The sequence below is a fragment of the Marmota monax genome, unplaced genomic scaffold (genome assembly GCF_021218885.2).
Source record: "Marmota monax isolate L192 unplaced genomic scaffold, Marmota_monax_Labrador192_F-V1.1 WCK01_AAM20220418_F8-fsc00051, whole genome shotgun sequence".
Classification (NCBI taxonomy): Eukaryota; Metazoa; Chordata; class Mammalia; order Rodentia; family Sciuridae; genus Marmota; species Marmota monax.
The window spans coordinates 6,221,842-6,244,890 of record NW_026695202.1 but is presented as its reverse complement, the minus strand read 5'-3'; the positions used below and the strand labels follow the sequence as shown (position 1 = coordinate 6,244,890).

General features: G+C 52.4%; 1 protein-coding gene and 1 long non-coding RNA gene across 4 annotated transcripts in view; one reads left to right on the top strand and one right to left on the bottom strand.

The window, feature by feature from the left end:
* The window catches only part of LOC124083059 (uncharacterized), a 92,511-nt gene extending 87,589 nt beyond the window's left edge, over positions 1–4,922 (bottom strand). For both annotated transcript variants that reach the window (XR_006848592.2, XR_006848590.2), the window contains exon 1: positions 4,442–4,922. This is a non-coding gene — a long non-coding RNA (uncharacterized LOC124083059). The remainder of the gene's footprint in view (positions 1–4,441) is intronic.
* The window catches only part of Syn3 (synapsin III), a 427,730-nt gene that overhangs the window by 115,658 nt on the left and 289,023 nt on the right, over positions 1–23,049 (top strand). The window lies entirely within an intron of this gene.

The window sequence follows — 23,049 nt, the reverse complement described above, 5'->3', positions numbered from 1 at the left end:
TTCCCAACAGCAGGCCCTCCGTCCCCAGGAGGGGGCAGGGTCTGGGTCCCCAGGCCAGGCACACCGGGGCAGTGCAGGGCCCAGCACTCTTGGAGGGACATGTCCTGATCCACTCTGTGCCCTGCCTGCAGCAGGATCCCTGGGGACTGGCCGAGGTGGGGCGTGGGAACGGGAAGAGAGCAGCACAAGAGAGGGACAGTGTACGCCCGGAGAGAAGTGCCAGGCTCCGCTGCCCAGCAGTCAGCAGCAGGTCTGCCAACTGCCCTGGGGAGGGAGCAGCTGCGGGACGCTGGGGGAAACTGTGGCTCCTGATGCCCGGAAATCGGGGATGGATAGACCTGTGTGAGCCCGGACCCTGCCCACCCTAACGACCTTCCCAATGCCGTGGCCATAGCCAGAATGTCCCCAGCCCTGGGACCCACTGCTGTCTTGACAGTAGCTCCCGTCACCCTTCTGGCCTTGGCTTCGGGGCCTCTTCTCGCTCAGAAGTGGCCACTTTGTACTAAAAGGCTACTGGCTACCGAGCGCTTCCCAGAGCAGGTGGTTTTGTGCCCCATGACGGCAGCAAGGGACCATTTCCTGAGGTCACACAGCTAAGGCAGTGGAGGAGGGGCCCAGATCCGGCCTTCCAGCACACTGACCTTTGACCCCGTTGGCACAGCCTCCCACTGGACTACACAGGAGCCTTGGTGGTAGGCGGCCCTGGGTCCCACTGCAGACTCCGGCTGGCTGGCTGTGTGGCCTTGTGCAACTCACCTCCTGACTCCCAGGTCCTCCAACACACAATGCAGACAGCGTTTCTTTGAGATTTCCTACGTGTCCCCACCCCTCCGTCCCCTCACACTCCACCGGTCTTGCAGGAACTGGAGTAAGCCTCATGGGTGGGGGAGACAGAAGAAAAGACTCTGGGGTCCCTCGGCAGGCAGGATGGAGCAGTGAGAACCCAGATCAGGGCTGGGTGACCCATGTGCCCTTGGCTGAGCTGCTCAGAGACCTTCTTCATTATTTTTTTTTATTAAATTTCTTTATTTTACTGTGGATTAGGAAAAAATAGATCACCCATTATGCACCTTATTTTAGGTATTATTGTGTAAGATAACAAAAGTTTTGATCTTTCAATATTTAAAAAATATTTTGAAATTCTTCTCTCTAAATATTTTCGGATTGATTGATTTATTCTAATTAGGTGTATATGAAGCAGGATGTGTTTTGATTCATCGTACATAAATGCAGCACAACTTTACATTTCTCTGGTTGTACACGACGTAGTGTCCCACCTAGGTGCAGTCACACATGTACCTAGGGTAACGCTGTCCTCCTCACTCCACCATCTTTCCTGCCCCCATGTACCCTCCCTCCCCTCCCTCCCCCTTTGCCCAAAGTTCCTCCATTTTCCCAAGCCTCCCCACTTCCCGTCATGGATCAGCATCCACTTATCAGAGAGAACATTCAGCCTTTGGTTTTTGGGGATTGGCTAACTTCACTGAGCATGATATTCTCCATCTCCATTCATTTACCTGCAAATGCCATGATTTTATTCTCTTTTAATGTTGAGTGATATTCCACCGTCTTCACCTGATCATGACCCACTGTTTCCGGGCTCCTGCTGAGCCACAACTTCAGTGACTCTCAAACTGATCTGTAACATGACTAAATCAGGAAGCCCTGCTCCTATTTTTTTTTTAAATGCAGATGCTTAGGCCTTATTCCCAGAAAGACACGGTTCCTGGGTGAGACGCAGAAGTCCGCATGCTGTCGGGCTCTGCGATTCCAATCCTGGGCATCCAAGGACCCCCACTTTAAAAGCCATCGCCCGCCGGCCTATGGAGAGGGACAGCAGGCAGGCCAGAAAGACAGAATGAGATGCTGCTTTCTTTGTTTTATTAGTTTAAAATAAATGTGCAGCCAGGCATGGTGGTGCACGCTGGTAATACAGCTGCTCGGGAGGCTGAGGCAGGAGGATCACGAGTTCAAAACCAGGCTCGGCAACCTAGAGAGGCCCTAAGTGACCTCACGAGACCCGGTCTCAAAATGAAGAATAAAAAGAGCCAGGATGTGGCTCAGTGGTAAAGCACCCCTGGGTTCAATCCCTGGTATCAAAAATTAAAATAAACGTGGCAATTTTAGCAATGGAAGTGTCCCAACAAGAAATCTACTCACCTAGAAGAGTTAAAGGTTCAGAGTCTACCTTGACCATGTGCCCTGGGGCTTTAGACCACTCACTGTGTCCATTCTGAGCCAGTTTCCTCATTTGTAAAGTACGGATGGCAAGGCCAACTCCACAGACGGGTGGACAGAGCGACGAGGTGACATGTTGGAATGCGATTGATAAATAATAAATAACAAGTGTTCTATAGAACAGAACAGAATAGGATAGAGAAGAGATGTTCTATTAAGATGGGCATTTTTCCTGGGATGTGTCTTTATTTTGCTAATAAGTAGTATTTCTGTAGCCTTTGGTCTTTCTTGGCTCTCAGGAATGTAGCCACTTACCTTCTGCAGGGCTTGTCCTAATGGCCCTAAGTATCTGCAGTGCCCCCAGCCCTGGGATGATCTCCTTCCTTGAAAGAGGCGTTCTCTACCTCTCTCCCACCTGGATTTCTGCAGCACCACCCCACTGGTTCGCCTCTGCCCTTGTTCTTTGTCTCAGTTAGTAATTGCTGTGTAACAAATGACCCCACATCTCGTGGTCTGAACCTGCAACCATTTTTTGTTTGTTTGTTTGCTCTCAGTCTGTGGGTCTGGAATTGGGGCAAGGCTTGAGGGGCTATTCTTCTGTCTCCACAGTTTTAGCCCAGAGTGATTCACAAGTGGCTTGTGGTGAGACTGGGCCAGGAGGTCCGAGCACTTGGTCTGGTGCCCCGGGCTCCTCCATAGCCCTGTCTTTCTCTGTGTCGCTGTGGGGCTTCTTCACAGCCATGTGGTCACCAGGCCATCAGGCTTCTGTGATGCGGTGCGTCTGAGTCCCACGCCTCACTGGAGGCTCTGTGCACGTTTAAAAACTCCTGGGCCGTGGCCTTCTCTGTCTGGAAACATACTGAGCCCAGACAAATCACCACACTACGCCATACGCCAGCGAGTTCAGGCATTTTCTCACTCAGTCCCCCAAACAACTCCACGTCACCCAGCCTGTCACAATCCCTGCGATACAGATGAGGAAACTGGGGCACAGAGTAGCTAAATAACTTGCCCAAGGTCACCCAAAAAGCAGAGGAGGCAGGATTTCACCCGCCAGCGCGTCCCAGGCCCCGCTCTCCACCGCTGACGGGCAGCTCCCTCCTGACCCTGTCCCTTGCCACGACCCACCTGCCGCGGGCTCCGTCCTTCTGACCGTCCGTGCTCACTCCTCCTCTCTCCCGGGTAGCTCTGTATCCATCTCCTGGTCCTCTCTTAAGTCTATTCTGTCACTTACACTGAGCAGGCCGATGAGTCTCCCCGTGCCTCAGTTTCCCCAGATGCAAATACCACTAACAGCGACCCACCCGTGAGGCGCGCTGATCCCCAGGGAGCACTCAGGCTGAGGGTTGGATCTCCACACTCAATCTCCTTGCTTATTGTCCCCAAAGCAGGAAACAGCAGCTGAGGACCTGGGACACTCACTCGGATAGATCCTGGTCCCCTGCCAGGAAACAGCATTTTTATCTGCCTCGGCCAAACACAGAGGCCTGCGACAGTGCACCCCCGGGATGCTCACATCCCGCACAAAGAGCCCTGTGTCCCTGACACCTTCTCCGCTGCATTGTGGCTGCTCTTTCCCATCAGCCAGTGTGAGCTGAACGTCCGCCCTGGGCCGGGCTCCCTGCCAGGCCCTGCTCACACGCTGCGGCGGCTCTGTCCCCCTGACCCCACGGCCCAGCTGAAGAGACCAGTGCTCTGGGGGCTGCTGTGAGACTTTCTATTCTGGAGCATCTTTAGGTTCAAGGCAAAGTCAAGCAGGAAGTTTGGAGTTTCCAGAAAGCCCCTGCCCCACCCCTGCCCGGCCTGCCCCACCCTCTCACCCGAGGACCTGTGTCCCTTTGTCACCCGCGCTGGCCCATGGTGACCACTGGAGGCCCTAGTTCACGCCAGGGGTCACCCTCGGTGTCCTGTCTCCTGTGAGTGGTGACAGCTCTGCCGAGGCCCCCCTCCTCCCCGAGCCTGGCAACCTCTGACCTTCTTCCTGTCTCTTTGTCTCTTACACAAACGCCTCTGGGGGGCTCACACAGCCAGTGGCCTTGATGGGGATTCTTAAAACTCTGACTTGGTGACGCTATTCCTTCTGCTAAAGCCTCCAACGCTTCCCTGCAGACCCAGGCCCCAGTCCACACGGGCCCCGTGGTGTGGACCTGCCCCTCCCCCTCCCCCTCCCCCTTCTCTCTCAGCCACCCCGACTCCCTGTCCCTTCCCACCCCAGACCCTTTCCTTGGAGAGCTCTGGTCCCCTAAAAAGCCCTCCTGCTCACCTTCAGGTCTCAGCTCCAGTGTCCCTCGGAGAAGCCGTTCTGCCCTCCCGTGGGCCCTGACTGTCCCGGGGGCTCGGGGTCTGCACCCATCTCTGTCGGATAAGTCAAGCAACCCAGATGGGCACCACCCTGTGTCACACACTCCTGTGTCTCCCGCGGTGGCGCTGGGCCTGTCTACTTCTCATGCTCACCTTCTCCCAGGAGATCAGGGTGCTGAGGTCATCTCATAGGCGTGAAGCTGAGGCTCAGAGAGGCTCAGCCTCCTGCCCAGCGTCCCACAGACTAGGAGGAGTGAGGTTGGTCTGTGGGCCCAGTCCTGTTGGAGTCGGAGGCCGGTCTTCATACAACCCCACACCTCTGCCTTTCTTGGTGCCAGAACAGGTGCGTGGGCCTCCTGGGTGACGAGACACTGGGCTCTCCCGGTGGGTGGGCTGGCAAGTGTCCACCTCTGGGTTAGGACTCAGGGAGACGTTGTCACCACTTTAACACGGCGCGGCGGTGACTCGGCAGTTGAGCAACTGTGGCATTTGTTCACCACATGATGGTTTGGCTCCTGTTCAGCTCCCTGGAGAGAGCCATGCAGCCATCTTTTATTACCACCCTCGGCGCCGAGAAAAAGGAACACAAAGAGATAAAGTGACTACATGGTTCCCATGTGCTTCCTGACTGCACCGCCTGCTGCCCCTTCCCCTCACCCAGAGCTCTGCATGCATCAGGTCAAGGCTGTGACCATTCTGTCTCCCATCAAGCCTAAATTATTCTCCTCCTGCATTTCTCCCCGCCAAGTACTGAGGTAGAGGAGTCAGGGTCGTCATGTAAGGTTGTGCAGTTTGGGCACTGTGCAAAGGCATATGGTGCCCTCCAAATAGGAGCTGAAATTAGCTCGTCTCTGCTCACCTGTGGAGTAGCTTGGAGCTGCCTCTGCCCTTTTTTTAATTTGCACGAAGACATCTTACAGGTCAGCAGGAAAGACAGAAGGATGTGGCTTGGAGAAAAGATACCTGGAAGCTGTGGTCTCTGACAGCCAAATGCTTCCTCTCTGTTGGGGATCTTCATTCCCTAAGATGCTCAGAGTCCAGACCCTGCTGACACCAGACCAGCACTAATTACCCTGGTATCCAGACTTGGAGCACCTCAGGCAAAGTACTATGACAAGGACCCTGATTTCTAGGGTCAACAGCAATTTTGTTGAGGCTTGGTGTTCAGACCACAGTCTGTACAGTTGAGCAGACCTGGATCCAGATCATCGCTTGTTAGCTGTGTGACCCAGGGGCCCTCACTTCACCTCTCTGAGTCTCAGCTCTCTCATCTAAGAACAGGATGGTATTTAGAAAGATCCGGTATCATTTAGGCAGTCATGATTTTTAAAAATGCCTTGTATCAATTATTTCCTATATTCCTGTCATTGTTCTAAATGCTTTTGTCTGGATTGGTTCCTTTAATCCTCTGAACAATCTATTTTTCAGATAAAGAATCTGAAGCACAGAGAGGTTAGTTAGCTCACTTGTGCAAGGTCACAGAGCTCCTAAATTGGTGATGCTGGTCATTGAATCGGGGTTGTCTATTAAAGTTCAGAACATATGTGAGTAAAGTCCAGCCCTGGCACAAAACCAGGTGCTCAATAAATCCTTGCCATGACTGTCAGCAGCAGAGGCCGGAGGGCTCGAGTCTGCCCGGGCAGGAGGGAGTTCCACAGAGCAGCCATCATGTCATAGATATGGATCTCGACCCCTGTTCCACGGGGGTACCTCCTGGTCTCTTTCAACTTACTGTCAAGTGGGCAGGATCCCAGTCCCCCCTCACCTACTGTATCCAGAGAGACTGTTCTATGTTCATCTGTTTATACATCCAAATCCCAAGAAGAAATTTTTCTTTAAAATGAGTCTGCAGCCAAGCAAGAGTTTAAAAACCGGGTGCGGGGTCAGGGGGCGCCTCACCTAACCTGTTCATTGTTAAGTTAAATGCACCACAGAGAGGGCAGCAGCTCAATCACAGACACACAGCCTGAGCTGGGGACTGAGCCAGCGCAGGGCTGCTTCCTGATTCCCAGGGCAGTGGTTTTTGTGAGTCTCCTCTGGGATCCTGTTTTTTCCCCTCAGTGGCCACCCAGAGAATGCGTCCTGCCCGCATTTCCCAGAGCCCCTCATTCCAACGCGCCTTCTCCCAGTCTCCGAGCACACGGCCAGTGTCTGCTGGGCCCTGGGGGCACCCCCTCGGGCAAACGCTGACAGGTGCCCCCGGCCCCAGCCGACAGCCCGGGCACCACTGTCCTTCACAAAGGCAGCTCCATCTCACTGTGAGCCTCAGCCCTGAGCCCAGGAGGCGGGGAGGCTGCGAGGCCGGTGGGGGGTGTTAATGGGATGCAGCTGAGAAATGCTGAACCCACGGTGTTTGGGAACCGGGGCCAGCAGCCAGGCGAGGGCCGGCCAGATTTCAGTGGGGGGGCAGCGAGCAGATTGAAGGGCGGAATCAGAGCGTCTTCTAGAAACTTGTTTATCCAAGACTCTGGGAGCGGGAAGATAAAACATGCATAATGGATTGGGGGTCTCGTAGCAGACAGCTCTCGTAAAGGGTCTCCCTCGTCATCATAGAGGAGCCACCACCACCACTGAACTCACAGCCTGCCGGACACCCTTCCCCCGGCCCTCCCTGCACAGATAGGGAAGCGGGGTTCAGAGTGGGGAAGTCACTTGCTCCAAGGCACACAGCTGATGGAGGAGAGGGGGTTCAACCAGGTTTCTCCCACACCCCAGCCCTCGCTCTGGGGATTAAGACTAGGTCCCAAGACTAGGGTGCTGCCCTTCAGGGCCAAGAGCAAAGCAGTTTAAGCTGAGTGTCACACGGTGATGGAAACCAGTGAGGGACCCGAGGTTGGGGTGGGCAGAATTCTAGACACGGAGATGATTAAGACATCCTAAAAACCCCTCTAAATACCAAGTCATCTAGGCTGTTGGGGCGGTGGCCGTGGCAAATTAGGGCAGGCGTGGTTTGTAAGGTGGGACCCCCCCACACACACATGGGCTCTAATTGTCTCTCTGGGTTTGAGGGGACTTCGCAGGGAGCCCGAGGTGGGAGGAGCGCCTTCCCTGGCCTCAACGGAGGCTGATCCCCGAGGGGCGGGGCGGGGAGGGGCGGGGCCTGAGAGGCAGGGGCGTGGTCTCCAGGGGCGGAGCGAGGGCCCTGAGGCACGGGGCGTGGTCCCGGTGGGCGGGGCGAGGGCGGGGCCAAGTAGAGTCCGCTGTCAAAGTGCGAAGGGTCGCGCCTGGGTTCCCACGCGCCGGGGTCCACTGTGGGCACAGCCTCACCCTCTGAGCCCCGTGCAGTGGCAAAGCCCAGGCCCTTCTCTAAAGGTCCCAAGGGCCATGGATCGCAGCTTGGGACCCTCGTGGTCGCTGCCATCACCTCCCAGCTCTGCCCTTGAAACAGATGCACAGTCCCTCCGTGAGGAAGCGCAGCTGGTCCTGATGGAACCTGATTTGCGGCGCGGCCGGTGGAGTGGCTGCCGGTTCAGCTCCAGCTCTGCCCTTCGGGCGCTGCTGGCGCTGGGCACAGCGGCGCTCTCCTTTCGTGAGGCTTCCTTAGAGGGAGGCCGAGAGGGGGGAAGTTAGGCTTAAGAGGCACCGAAAGAAACAGTGCCGCATGCCCCCGACGGCCAGCCTCTGTCGTCATTGGTCACATTTGGAGAAAAAGTGAGCCTGACACGGTGATGACATCAGTGTCGCCCTGGGGAAGAGGATGAGGTCATTCGTGTGAGCTCCATTAGGCCTTACGTGGGCTTTGATGATATAAACTTTATGTGCCAGTCCACAGGTGTAGCTTGCTGGTTTTTGGAGATATTGCAGTAAAACATCATTTATGTAGATTACTAAGCTTGTTGGCACACACTGCCAATCCTTAAATTTTGTGCCCAAAGTGAGAGCTTCACTCATCTCACAGTCTGGCCAACACTTACAGCAATTCCTGGCACCTAGTCGACATTCGATGAATGATGCTGGATGCATGAAAGTGCCACACCTGTGCTGACCACGTGGGTCTTCGATGAATGGAGGTCACAATGTTTGTGAGCTCAAGCTCAGGAGTCAGTCCACCTGTTCTATATTCTGGCCCAACTACTTACTGTGTGACTTTCTAAAGTTTCTTAGCTTCTCTGTGCCTCACTTCTTTATATGTAATACTAGGCTAATGACAGTATCCACCTTACAAGGGGATGTGAGGATTGTGAATGACTTGATCTATCTAAAGAGCTTGGAAGAATCTGGGCTCCATATGATTAATATAACATAATGATTAATATTAACACCTGTATTATCCCCCCCCGGGGGGGGGGGGGGTTAAGGGTCACTGATAGGCAAAATGGTGAAAAAATGAGTAGGGCATCTGGGGAAGAACTGTTTAGAACAGTTCCTGAGAAGAGGGATCCAGTTCTGAGACTGGAAGAGCTTGTTTAAATATAGGTGACTGTTCCCACTCCCTGGATCTGGAGTCCTTCTGCTAGCGGCCTGAGGATCCCCTTTTTCAACATGCTAAGTCCACATGACGCAGAGGCCCCAGGTGCGCACATACGTTGAGAAGTCCCTGGTCCTTGGTTCTCGAGGAGGCCTGAGCATCCTGAGAAAAACCAGACCAGCTCCTTCCTGTGTGGGTCCTTGGAGGAGGCTCTGCTCCGCCTCCAGTGGGGCTCTGTTAGTCCCGGCTGCTGAGGGCCTTTCCCAGGGCCTGCAGCTGTGCAAACCTCTGGCCCTCCCGTCTCAGGCTTCCCAGTGAGAACACAGGGCTCTGCTGAGGGCACCAAGCCCCCTGCACCCCTCAGTAAGTGCGTGAGCTCTGGCAGGGATTCCAACTGTCCAAGGGCAGGAAGCCCTAGAGGACCAGCCACAGTGTCTCCTGCAAGACCTGGGAAGTGCGTGCAGCTGGACGCAGGGGGGCAGAGGCAGAGCAGGGGGGGCAGAGGTAGAGCAGGGGGGCAGGGGCTCCCCAGCCACACGGCCTGCTTCCACCCATGGCTCTGGAACTTGGCAGCCGTGTGAGCCTTGACTAGGTGACTTCGCCTCCACGGCCTCTTGGACTCTTCTTTAACCAGGAGACTCGAGCCCCCTGGCAGAGCATGAGAGAGCAGCGTGGCCTGCAGGAGGCAAAGCCCATAGTGGTGTCTGTGTACAGCACAGGTCCAGAGGTGGTGGGATCTGGAAAGTCAGGGGTTGGAGGTGGGCCTGAAGATGAGGCTCCCCTCTCGCCCTCTGCTCAGACTTCCTCTTCCTGACCATCCACGTTCTCCCCCAACTCTGGGATCTGTCTTAGATGGGTATATGTGGTTCTTAGGTTGTCAGCTCAGGTTGCAGTAGCACAGCACTGTACTATTGAACAGTAACTATAGGAAAACAACCTGGTGGGGAATTCCAATTTTTCGTCTACTTTTGAAAAAATAAATAAATAACTCATCTGCATCCCCCTTCATTTCCTGACTAAATGGATTAATGTGGAAATGGCCCCCAACATTCAAAACATTGATTTCATTGGTGAGAGTAGAAACTCCAAGTTCACCTAATTCCACCCTGTGATCTAACACGACAAACCAGAAGTTCTGGAGGGAAAGTGGCTTGCAACTGGGGTCCCCAACAGAACCTCGGAACACAGAAACTCCTGGTTCTCCCAGGAGTAGTACATAACTTGCCAATCCTTGAATTTCGACACACAGGACACCTTAGGACACTGGGACTTTGTGTTCTCCCTGAACTAGTTGAGAACAGTGGAGCTAATGGTACCAGAACCATAGCTAGCCCAGACACCCTACCCTCCCTGAAAACATTTCACAGCAGGCAAGAGACACAGCCCAGGGTTTCGTGAAATGGAAGGAAGAAATTGTCTCATTCCTGAGCCAAGGGTTTTGCAAAATTCAAAGACCCTACGTGCATAAGTGGCTTTTTCTGCTTGTTTGGAAGAAGGTCCCCCACCACCACCAAAAAGAAAAAAGAACAATATCCCAGGTGCAAGCAAAATGGCTCTAAAACCCAGGTCTGCCTTTATTCTGTATGTCAGGAAAGGATGGCTGTTGTGAGAAGGAAGGGAGGGATGGAGGGAGGAGAGCAGAGAGAGAGAGAGAGAGAGAGAGGGAGGGAGAGGGAGGGAGAGGGAAGGAGTGGGGGAGAGAGAGAGAGGAGGGGGGGGGGAAGGGAAGGGAGAAACTTGGTGACCTAAAAGAAACCTCTGTACCCTTAAGAGTTGAGCGCGGCCTTCAGCAGTTGGCTTAATGCAGAATTAGTTGCCCTGGGGTCCAGCCAGGCCCCTTCCACCTCACACCCGCTCACCCCTCAGTCCTTAGAGCAGCCTGCCTGCATCTGCGGACCAGCAGAGGCAGGGAGACACAGGACACTTGGAAGGATGCACACAGGCCATCCCAGGCAGAGCGTCCACCTCTACCCCTAACATTCCACTCATCCGATTGGCCAGGAGTCAGGTACATGGCCACACCCAGCCGCAGGGACCGCTGGGAAATGTAGTCCGGCTGGGCCCTTGGGCCGAAAGCCAAGGAGTGCCTGGTCACTGCCACACTTTGTAACTTTGAGCAAGTCTCCTCCATGACCCATCTTTGAGCGAAGGAAATGAGGCCTGTTTGCGTCCGAGATTTGTGCGGAGGATCAAGAGAGATGATGTCCGCCGTTGAGCTCCGCAGCAGGACATCCAGACGGAGTCACTGTCATTAATCTCGCCCCGCCTCAGTCTGGCCCGGGGCCAAGAACATAGTAGGTGCAAAGCAAACCACCGTGCAGTTGCAGGACTTCCGCCCCAGCCTTCTGAATGTGTGCTCCCTGGGGAGCTGGTCTGTCCCCACACACACGTCTTTCCCAGGACGTCCCCATTGCCATCAATCCCTGGCCATCGCCCCTGCCAGCCACCTTCGCTGAATACAGCAAAGGTTTTATCTGAAGGCTGAGAATCCAGAGAGGCGAAGCCTTCCTTCTTGGGCCTTTGAAAGGCTGCTGGCTGGACCTCACATTCTTTTCAGTAACCTGTGCTTACTGGGGCTGCTACGGCCAGCTATGCGGGGGGTGGGGGGTGAAGTTTGTGGCCTGTGGCCTGGGGACCCCAGTCCTTCAGTCTAACCCACACCCACCCCAAGCTCCAGTGGGAGAGGAGGAAAAGGGCCCAGAGATGCTGTCAGAACTTGATGGTCAGTGGTATGTCCAGCACCCCATACTGTGTATAAGTGGGTGCTTTGACCAGTTAGGCAGAAGTCACCTCTCAAATAGTAACAGCTCACATTTATATGGTGTGTACCATGTGCAAACATATCAACTAGTTTAATCTAAAAGATAACACTGTGAGGAAGACATAGTTAATATACCAATTTTACAGAGGAGAATATTGAGGTATCAAACATTCATTGGCCTTACTCAGGGTCACAGGTGTGCTCCTTTATCATGGACTCTGCAATTCACCAAAGTCCCCACCACTCCCAAATGTCTCCCAGACTTAGGGGCCGAGTGTCCATTATCATGTCTCTGTTCTGCAAAAGCAGTACAGGGTGTGCTGCATACACATACAGCACAGCCTGTGCTGCGTAAGACTGTGGGTACTGAATCCAGACCGCCGGCGTTGAGAGCCTGGTACTGCTGTGTTTTAGCTCTGGAAACTGGAAATGTTCTTAACTGATCTCAACCTTAGCTTCCTTCTCCACAAAGCACATCTCAAACCATCAGCTGTACTTTGCCATCTCTGACCTGGAGCATCTTCAAATCTGCTCCGTTTATCAACAGAAGTGATAATGGCCCTGCAGAGAGGCCAACGGAGGTGGGAAACTGGGGTGGAGAAGATTCCAGTAGCTTTCCCATGGCCAGGGAGGGTACCGGATCTTCAGTTAGAATTGGGCCCACAAGCCCACCCACGGCCCCAGTCTTGTTTTAATTGCAAGTTTACAAAAGCCTCTGTTCCCAGAGTCTGGTATAGACCTGGTAGAGTGCCTATCCCTAACTAGTAAGGTGACCTTAAACAAGGGACTTCCTGAGCCTTGATTTCTCAGCTGAGAAATCAGCTAATAAAAACACAATCCATGTTCCACAAGGTTGGGGGATTGAAGGAGAGAAGGCATTTCGCACTCTCCAGGCCTTGGAGCTGTTGTTCAATCAGACTTGGAATCTCCGCACTGCAACCCCAGCTCCAGAAGCAATCCCCAGTGACTCCCACCCCTTCTCTGGCCCCTGAGTGCTCAGGAGACCTCAGTGACTGTGCTCCCCTTGGGGAGGCCCAGCCTGGGATTTGTGGCTGCTTGGATTCTGTCCCCTGTCCTTCCTAGTTTCTCAGCCTACTGGACTTGGGGCAGCCTGTGTCTTGCTTCAAGTTTGTCCCCAGAACCAAGCTCTAAGCTCATACAAAACAGTGGCATGCTGGGAGCAATGGGGACCAGGGAACAGCATGGAATGCTGGCAGGCAGGAGCCTGGGGGGCATTAGCTTCGGCATGCAGGGCTTGCTCTAGCTCAGCCCCTGATTGATTAGCGTTTGAAGGCAACGTGGCCCTTAGGTCTCCAAATGCCGTGTCTGGAGCTAGACTCCTGGGTTCGAATCCTGGCAGTAATACTTTCAAGTTATATGCCCTTAAGCCAGTTTCTGTAATCTCGATGGCCTCCGTTTCCCCATCTGTACAATGATAGCTGACTTCAGAGGGTTGTTCTGGAGATCCAGGAACTAAAATCTGCAAAGAACTCTGCATAGGATGTGGTGTGTATTAAGCATAATAAAAGCACTGGACAACAATGATTCATGGCTGAAGCCAGCCTGTGTGGCTGGTCATTAAGACAGGCCCTCGGAGAAGGAATGGGTGTGAGCTCTGTGAGAAGGGAAGTGCCCACTGGGGCTAAGGAATGCTGCCTGAGCCTGTGAGGATGGAAATGAGTTTCCTCAGTGACAGAAAAGAATAAGCGCTAACACTGATGAAGCATCAGCTAAAAGCCAGGCTCCGTGCCCTGGCCGTGCACTGGCTAAGGCAATGCTTACGTTCCCAGTGAGGAAACTGATGTTCAGGTGTGTTTCAGATCCCACCAGTAAGTCACACAACTGAGATTTGAACCCAGATCTCACTGGTTCCACAGCCTGCTTTCCAACCCTTATCTAAACCAAGAGTGCAGCCCGTGGTCACACTCAGCAAAATGTTAGTCCAAGTTCAAGTACTTGTCACCGTATTCGAAGGCCAACCTCACATTCGTAAGTGCCTTCTAAGCATGGAACCCACCGGGCTTCCTGTCCTCAACCAGATGGTTCGGCACCAAGGACCACAGTGTACGTCTCTGTGCGTGACCTGCTTTGCTCTCCAGACTCTGATGCCGTTCTTTCAACTAGCATTTCTGAGGTCTCTCTCTGTGCTCAACACACATGTCCCAGGCTGTTGCTAACTCAGGAAACCAGACAGGCCTGGTTCGCTGCCCTCCTGTGGCTTGGCCTTACGCGCAAGGGACAGATGGTCAGCAAATAATCAAATGCGCCATCTCAGAATCTAAGGAGGAAAGTGTTGGCCGGAGTCCCGCCCAGAGACGAGACTGAGTGAATTTCAGTGAGCTGTCTGTGATGGGGAATAATACACACCCAGGTCTTTGTGTTCTCAGGGAAAGAAAAACGCACTGAGTGCCGGTTGTCTACCAGGTGTCACGCCAGGGACCTAGGGAGGAAGTGGGAGGTACAAACAGCTCTCGCTACCATAGAGCTTATAGTCCAGTAGGGACGCTAATGTAAGTTGAAACAGTAGGGCCACCATTGACATCTGTGCAAAGGATGGGTTGGTTAGAAAAAGCTGTTCTCATCACAATACATAAGGCCTGAATTGTTTGGTGGTTGTTTACTGCTACATCCTTTAGAAGAATCCCAGCTTGTTGTAGATACTCAATCTTTACTGAATGAACAAATGACCGTGACGTTTGCAATGGGTTTTGAAGCATGAATAGAAGTTTTCCAGTAAGTTTGTCTAGAACTTGGCAGGGATCAGGATGTCAGAGATCCCGCCAGGGCTGACAAATGGAGGAGCATCTGCTCAGAACAAGGATCTGAACTGATCGTGATTGGCCGCTCAGGCCCTGCTCCGTGCCAACCCTCTCTTGCCTCACGTCCCCCTGCAGGGAGTGTTCCCCGGGGGCAGGGGTTGGTTGGTCATTCTCTCTCAGAATCGCTTAGCTAAACAGCCTCAAGAGTCGTCCAGTCCATCCGCCATGTTCTAGCAGTGAGGGGAAATTGACTTGCTAAGGGCTCTGGCTACCTAGTGTCCCGGCCAGGACAGGAAACGGATTTTCATGCCAGGCCTGTGTTATTCTGTTGTTTTAGGGCTTTCCAAGTTTCTTTTAGAAACTTATTTATCTGATTTTATATTAAGATGTAGGACTCTTATTTCCACTTAAGCTGGATAGACTCAGCTGTGCCTGGTAAACCATATGGAGGGCCGGCGGTGGCCCATATTCTCCATCAGGACAAGCTCCCAGGACACACTCCTTCCTCGACAGGCATAACGTCTGCTCAGTCTTATGAAAGCGTGCTGTGAGTACAGTCTCGCTTCTCCAATTCTGCCTCTGCTTGCCCAGACTCCTCCTAAGCCCCACTTCAAGACCACGGCTACGGATGAAGTGTCTCATCAGCTTTTTCTCTGCTGTGACCAAAAGGCCCAACGGGACCATGGGAGGAGGAAAGGTTTATTTGGGGCTTGCGGTTTCAGGGGTCTCTGTCCCTAGGTGGCCAACGCCATCCCCTGGGGCCTGAGATAAGGCAGAGCATCATGGCAGACGTGTTTGGCAGAGGAGAGCCACTGGGGTCTTGGCACCAGGAAGTAGAGAGTTCAACCCACAGCATAGAAACCACAAAGACATTCCCCCAAGGACCCGCCTCCTCCAGCCACACCCTACCTACCTGCCTACGGTTACCACCCAGCGACCACAGGGAAGAGCACAGTGATTGGGTCAAGGTGATCATAACCCAGTCATTTCACCTCTAAACCTTCTTGCCTCGTCTCACGCATGAGCTTTTGGGGGATACCTAATAGTTAAACCATAACAGTGAGTAAAGCTCTTAGCATAGTGCTGGCACACAGTAAGTAGTAAGTGCTCAATAAATGTTAAGAGTTATCGTTTTCATAGTGCATTGGCTCTGGGAGGCGCCAGGCACAACACTGAACACAGACCATAGCTTGCCAGGGTTAATCTTCCTAAGGAAATGCAGGTCAGTCCACTCTCGCCATTTAACAGGTGAAGACACAAACTCAGAGAGGTCAGCTGCTTGCCTGTGGTCACAGAGAAAGTGAGGACTAAACCAGGACAGTAATCCACTTTCATGACAACCTAAATTCCTCCTTCTCTGAGATGGACAAACAGACACACACAGAGAATTTATCATTTTATTAAAGTGGACTGCCTATCTTTTTTCGCTGGTACCCTTCCTTCACTTAATGAATGTTTATTGAGCAACTGTTGTATGTCAGGCACTCCTCCTAAGCCTCGGGAGACTTCAGCAAACAGGGACTTGAGTTCCTCTGCAGGCACATGCAGCATCAATAGGTGGACAGACATTATATGAATAATTACCAGCATGATGGGGTTTCCAAAGAAAAAGGAGTGGCCTCTGGACATGTATAATTATCCTCATTAAATTGAAGAGGAAACTGAGGGGCAGGCAGGTTAAAGACATGCTCGAAATCATAGGACAGATCGTAAACATAGCTGAAATTCCTCGCATGCGAGGTGAATATCAGGCATTTTTCCTGAGTTCAGTAAAATCCTCTTAACACTCAGTGAAATAAGTGCTATTTATTATCTTCGTTTTCCAAAAGGAACCTGAGTCACGGAACCTGAATGTGACCTGCCTGAGATGGAGGGCTGGCAGGGCTGAGTCAGGACCTCCGCCCAGGCACCGGCCCCAGTGTGTCCTTCACTCTGTGAACTCAGGTCTGACGCTCCGCTGCTGCTGTTTCTGTAGGTGGGGATTCTGAAGGTGGGGAAGCCGGGGAGGATGCAGGTCTCTAACCCCTGCCCCTCGCGGCATCGCGGGAGCCTCCTCAGTGCGGAATTGCGTGACCTCCTGACTGAGCGTGTGCAGCATCAGGAAGGCCAGATCCGGTCCCCAGGCAGTGATGGCCCCCCAGCAGCATCTGGAGAGCATCCTGGCTCCTACAGCTCCTGTGTGCAGTAGGGGGGCTTCCTGAGGATGCACCCCCAAATCCCAGGAGAAGAGGGTTTGTGCTTGGGGAATCGAAACTTCCAGAAAAAGCTGCGTGGTGTCTGGCATGCCTCTTTCACCCTCGTGGCCACCAAGGTCAGGCACTCACATTCCCGGGGCTCAGCAGTGAGGCAGGTGGCCTGGGCCAAGAGAGGACAGAAGCAGGTCCTTCACAACCCACCCGACCCAAGAGAGCCTGGAGAGCCAGAGAGCCGGAAAGAGTTCTCTGCAGGACGGTTCCTGCCGCCCAAGGCCCAGAGGGAGAAATTCACTTAAAACAACCTAAACTGGGAGACGGGGTGGGAGTCGGGCACAGGTCATTGGCTGCCCCCCTTGAAGATGGGGTTTCTGAGCCACAGCTTGGTGATGATGGTCTGTGTTTAGTGCTGTGCCTGGCGCCTCCCAGAGCCAATGCACTATGAAAACCATAACTCTTAACATTTATTGAGCACTTACTGTGTGCCAGGCACTATGCTAAGAGCTTTAGTGTCGTACATGGAAACTACGGTAGAGAAGTCCCTCGTTCACCACCTTCTCAGGGAAGCAGCCCAGCAGGCCCGAGGTCTCTCTGGGAGTGAGAACTGTGCTCATCTCGAGTGACATGAGGCTCAAGATGAGATCAGATCTGGAGAGATTTCACAAACTGGCCCTGTCCTGGAGAAGTTGTTCAAACTCACAAAAATGCTTTCGAAGGGGCCCGGGCTGTAGCTCAGTGGCAGAGCACTTGCCTTGCACGTCTGAGGCACTGGGTCTGAACCTCAGCACCGCCTAAAAATAAACAAGTAAAATAAAGGCATGCTGTCCATCTACGACTACCGAAACATATTTTTAAAAAATGCTTTAAAAACCATAACAACATGCTACAAAGTATTATCTCTTGCTATTTTATATTATCAATTTCAAATTCCAAGGTCATCCCTAGAATGCCTAGTTTCTTTGACCTAGTTTCTTTATTAGTGTGCTCTTGTCACCTGTGTGTTGAGCTGAATCTTCCCTGAAGGCAATCCAATCAGCAGCTGCTCATCTCTAGATTTGCTTTCTCCTCGAATTAAAGAAGCACAAGGACCCCTTCTTTTTGTTCATCATAAATGTGCATCTTTAAAGTCTCAGTGTCATCTCGGGGTGTGTGTGTGTGTCTGTGTCTGTGTCTGTGTCTGTGTTCTGAGCTAGTCTCTGTACTCCCAGGGCGCCTGATCCACATCGAATTCTTAGTTACAATTAGCATTTATGGAGCATTTTTCGAAGAGCTAAGTACCATTCTAAGGCCTCATGAAGAAGGACTCACTCAGTCCTCCCGCCACTCTGTTAAACAGTGCTGTTCTGAGGCCTGCTGTCCCTGGGTAGGTTATGTACTGTGTGCACAGAGACCTGGGCCCCAGCCAGGCACCTGGCCCTGCCCTCAAGCCCCAGCTCCCCCGCCTCCCTCCGAGCCCCTCCCTGAGGCACTTGCGAGTGCTCCTTGGTATCAAGGAAGGCTGTTCTCTGTTGTCCCCTCATTGTGTCCCAGAGGAAATGAGGCTCAGAGATGTAAGATGATCGCGTGGGCCAGGAACACTTTCAACCACAAGAAGCAGAAAATCTGACAGGTACGGGACAGGTAATAAAGACATTTCTTTTTGTTACGTAACAAGAGTCTGGTGTTTCCAGGTTGGGCGGCGCCGTGAGGGGATTTGCTGCCAGGTATCCTGGGGGCTTCTGGCTTGTTTCTTCCCATCCTTAGTATATCACTGATTGACATGTGCTGTCTGTGTCCGCCTGGGTTCTCCAGAGAAGCAAAACCAATAGTGGATAAGTGATAGAGAGACAGACAGACAGACAGATATGTAGATCTAGATATAAATTAAGAATAAGGAATTGGCTCACAGGATAAATGGAGGTTGAGAAGAAGGCTGGAGGCCCAGGAGAGCCCCGTGTAGTAATCTGAGTCCAACGGCCTGAGAGACAGAAGGGCCCACGGGGTAAGTCCAGCCTGAGCCCAAATCCAGAGGCAGAGGAGGACACGAGCTTTGCATCTTGGAGAGAGTCAGGCAGAGAGTGGATTCTTCCTTACTCTGCTTTTAGTCTACTCAGGCCTCCAACTAACTGGATGAGGCCCCCCATCCTGGGGAGGGAAATCTGCTTCTGTCCGTCTGCAGATTCAAAGGTCAGCTCCCACATATGCAGCCCAGTTGTTCCAGGCAGTGGACGGGATGGAAAGGCCAAAGAATGTGCCTGGAGGGAGTGTGACAGACGTGACTTACTGGGGAAAGCTCACAAGGGATCAGTATTGCTCCCAGAAGAATTCAGTGGTGACAGGCTGAGCAGAGGGCACCTCCGTCCCTCAAGGTGCTTCTCCAGGCACGGCCTCTGTCCCTCACATGCTTTGTCCAGTGGCCACCAGCTGGACAAGAGGCACGTATCCTTTCCACAGTGCCCTCTGTCCCATCCCAGTCCCCACTCAGAGAGGGTCTTCTATGTCGGGCTGCAGAAGCTGTGACATCTTCAGCATCAGCTTGCTCGTGTGACCAGCATCCCAAGGAGCAGCTGTCCTGCCACATGCAAGGAAGTATTCTACAGATGACACCCACTGCCCTCGTTTCCAGAACGCATAGAGGAAGCAGTGTTCTTCAGGATAATACGTATGTGACTTTCTGGCTCAGGCTGGCTTGTTCTCATCATTTCTTTTCAACTTGGCTAGATTTTTGGGAACAGAAAGGGGACATTCAGGGACATGGGGTTTTACTGTTCCCCCTTTTTAGGGATGATTCATAATCTCATCCAGAAACATCCTCACAGACACACCCAGAATGATGTTTAACCAGATATCTGGGCACCCGGTGACCCAGTCAAGTTGATACAGAAAGTTAACCATCACACTGTCCCCTCAGGGTGGCCTCGGTTGAAGCCATTGCACCAATGTTCCCATAAGGAACAAGAATGGTTCCAGATAGTTCTTCTCTCTCGCCTCTTCCTTTGGAGGGAAGCCAAACTTTCCCAAGAGACCCTTGCAGATTTGTGATGTTGTGTCATTGGCCAGAATTAGGTCACTTAGCCAGAACTAGCTACAAGGGAATTTGGGAAAATTAAACATCTGGATTTCCACCCTCCACAGTGGAAAGAGACAAAACAGAAGGAGGTGGGGTCACTGAGGTAGCCAGCCAAGAGTGTTTATCACAGCAACCTGTGCATGGTCACAGGAAAGGAAGAATCAGAGCCCGGGATGGTTCTCCCCTCCCTACACTACGTGAAAGAGTGGCACCTTGGTATTTCTCAGCGGGGCTTCACCAGCCCCTGGCTCTTAGCCTGGTGTCTAGAAAACAGAAGCATTTACTACAGGGCGGAAGTGTTCAGAGGGTGAACTCTCACCAGAGCCAGCTACAGGGGTTGGTCCACTGTAGACCAAGACCCAACGCTATTCATCCAGTGGTGACTGAGCACCTGCTGGCTCTCTGCTGCAGTCACAGGCTGTGATGTGTGGCAGAAAGATGGCACCGTCTGCCTTCTACGTGGACCCGTAGCCTGGGGGAACCTAATGGTCAGGAAGATGTGCGGTTGGGTGCAGAGGGCCACAGGGAGAAGTGTGTGTGGCAGAGAGAGGGACAGCAGAGGGGCGGTCAGCTCACGTGCCATGCTCAGGGAAGACTTCCTCTACACAGAAGATGTTTGAACAAAGATGCGGGATGAGGAGGGAGACTGAATGTAAAGGGGATTGCAGACCAGGGGATGCAAATGTGAGCGGGTGGACCAGTGGTGTTCCCCTGGCTCTCATGGGGGCGTGTAGACCACTGGGGCTCTCCTGGGTCTCATGTGAGGGTGTGAATGAGTGGTGTTCCCCTGGGTCTCATGCAGGGGTGTAGACCGGTGGGCTTCCCAGGGCTCTCATCTGACTCTGGAGTGCAGACGCCCCTTGTCCACACAAGCAGTCGTGTAGCTCACGCACACCTGCGTGTCAGGGCAGTTTCCTGATTCCCGCCCTCCTCCGCCTCCTGCCCAAGGCTACCTGTTTTCAAACTGTCCTGAAGAGCCGGCTTCTCCAGGAAGCCACTCCCTCCTCTGTGCCCCTGGGATGTCTCTATCAGGTCCCCGACTGAGTTGGGCGCGTCTGCGTGCACATGAGTCCCTTCAGTTCTCTGCGAGCTCAGTGGGAGCAAGGACAGCCGGCGTCTGGCACTGTGCCTGGTACCCAGTCACTACCCGAGATGTGGCTGAGGAATGGAGGGAATGGATGAGCCCCCAGCGGGCACAATTATTCCATGAACAGACTCCAGGGAAGGCCGTTAGGGGTGTCAAGTCCATAGTGACACAGCGGGTATGTGAGGGAGCAGGACTAGGACCCAAGTCAGGGGACTGGGTTCCATTTCTTTCTAATCTATTCTGCCTCCAGAAGGAAGCAGGGCTCATCATTGTTACCTTACAGAGGCCAGGAACGGATCCCGGATAATCAGATTCCCTGCCCCTCTCCCTTGGCCTCTCGCCCACGTGTCTCTTGAAGGTCCCACTTCTCAGACTCTCTGGGCTGCTCTCTTTTCCCCTTAGTCTCAGCCAAGTCCTCGCTCTTCACTCCTTTACCTGCCCCACCCTAGAAATGGGCCGTTCTCCCCATGATCTCTTTCATTCATGAAACTTTCCAGATAAGCCAAGAGCAGAGAGTTCTTCACCCCCCCCACCTTCAACACAGGTGCCTCTCATCCCTGCACCAGGGTCCAGCCTTCGATTCATACAGTCCCCTAACTGTGTCCTTTACAGTGTTCATCACAAACCACAATGGTACGCACATGTTTAAATGTGTTTGGGGTTTTTTCTGTCCCCCCACTGCTGCCCCTAAGACCAGAGATCACATCTATCCCATTCACCTCCATCTCTCATTCCAGCAGAGTACCTGGCACACAGTAAGTGCACAATAAACACCTTCCGAATAAAGGAAATGACTCTGCGTAGTATGGCTTTTGTTGATAACTAAAAAGTGGGCTGGACACAAAACCTGGACCCCAAATAACACCTTCTATGTAGACCCAGAATATGCCTCCAATTTTATTATTTCCTCTGAACTTCAAGATTCTGCAAGGTAGATACTAGGCTTCTTCATTTGCAAGGAAGGAAGTTGAGGAACGGAGGATTAGATTAGTACTTTTCCCAGAGCCATGCTAAGATACGGAAAGGGGACTGGATGGATTATATGGTGGTAGGTACCGAGCACCTGCTGCCTGCCTGAGATAGTCCTGTGTGGACACTAACATCCTGTGGTATGATCTTTACAGACAAGGAAACTGAGGCTCAAGTAGGATTGACCGATCCAGGATATGAACTCAAGGCAGAACCCACCCTTTCATTGTGCTGTATCATTTGCAAAGAAATATAGATGCAAAGAATTTATAAAAACCCTTAGAGGATGCTGAAGATACTGCAGCGAGCACTCTGGGTTCCCTGCAGAGAGGAGTGAATTGCCCCATGACTGGAAAGGATTGCAAGACCTGGAGAGACCGCAAGAGTGGCAGGACTTAGAAGCCAGAGAAAGTACTAGAAGGTTTTATCAAGATTTGGTGCAGGCCACAGAAAAGATTGCAGGGATGTTTAGCAGAAAGGAGGTTGAGACATCTTGAGCCATCTAGAAAGGCAAGCTCTAGCCTGGACGTCCCGAAGTTTGTGAACCCTGCAGACCTGAGCCACCCCGGTGGTGGGGGGGGGGCATGTTTCAGTTCAGATGCCTTTTGCCGCAGCCAGGACTCAGAACAAGTCCCGGAAACTATCGCCAACTCCACTGCACATTGGAGCAGGGCCCTAGAGAAACCACGGACGCACCGATTCGCCTTTCCAGAAACTTCTCTGCCAGCAGGAAACAGCCAAAGTGGGAGAGGATTGCCCCCAGGGTTCTGTGCCCCAAGTGCTTCTAATTGCTCATTCTGCTTCTATTCAAAATCCCCGCCACAGCGCTTCTCCACACTCTGCAGTACAAGAAGATACATTAAATAGGCGGATGGGATATTTCCTTAGGGAGTAACCATTCCAGGAGAGCACAAAAAGGAGCTTTCACGTATTGCCCACCAGTGGGATGGAAGGATCTAGAACATCTAGACCACCTTCTGCTGCATTGTGAGCCATGGCTCATAGAAATGATAGATTCAGAGAACATATTTGCAAGCTTTGGCCACAGATTACTGCCTCAATATGTAAATAGTTCTTAGGAATCAATAAAGATTAACATTCCAACATAAAAATAAGCAGTAGCTGTAAATAAGTAATCCACCAAAAAGAAGGAATGATCTGTGAACAAAAACATAAAAAAGATGCTCAATCTCAATAAATTATCAAAGAATAGATGAAGAACACCAGAAAACATTTTTTTTTCCTGAATCAAAAAGATTTAAAAAATCAATTTGAATGTTGCCGATAGTAAACCAAACTGATATTTTAATAAACTATTGATAAAAGTGGAAATTAATGAGTCGTC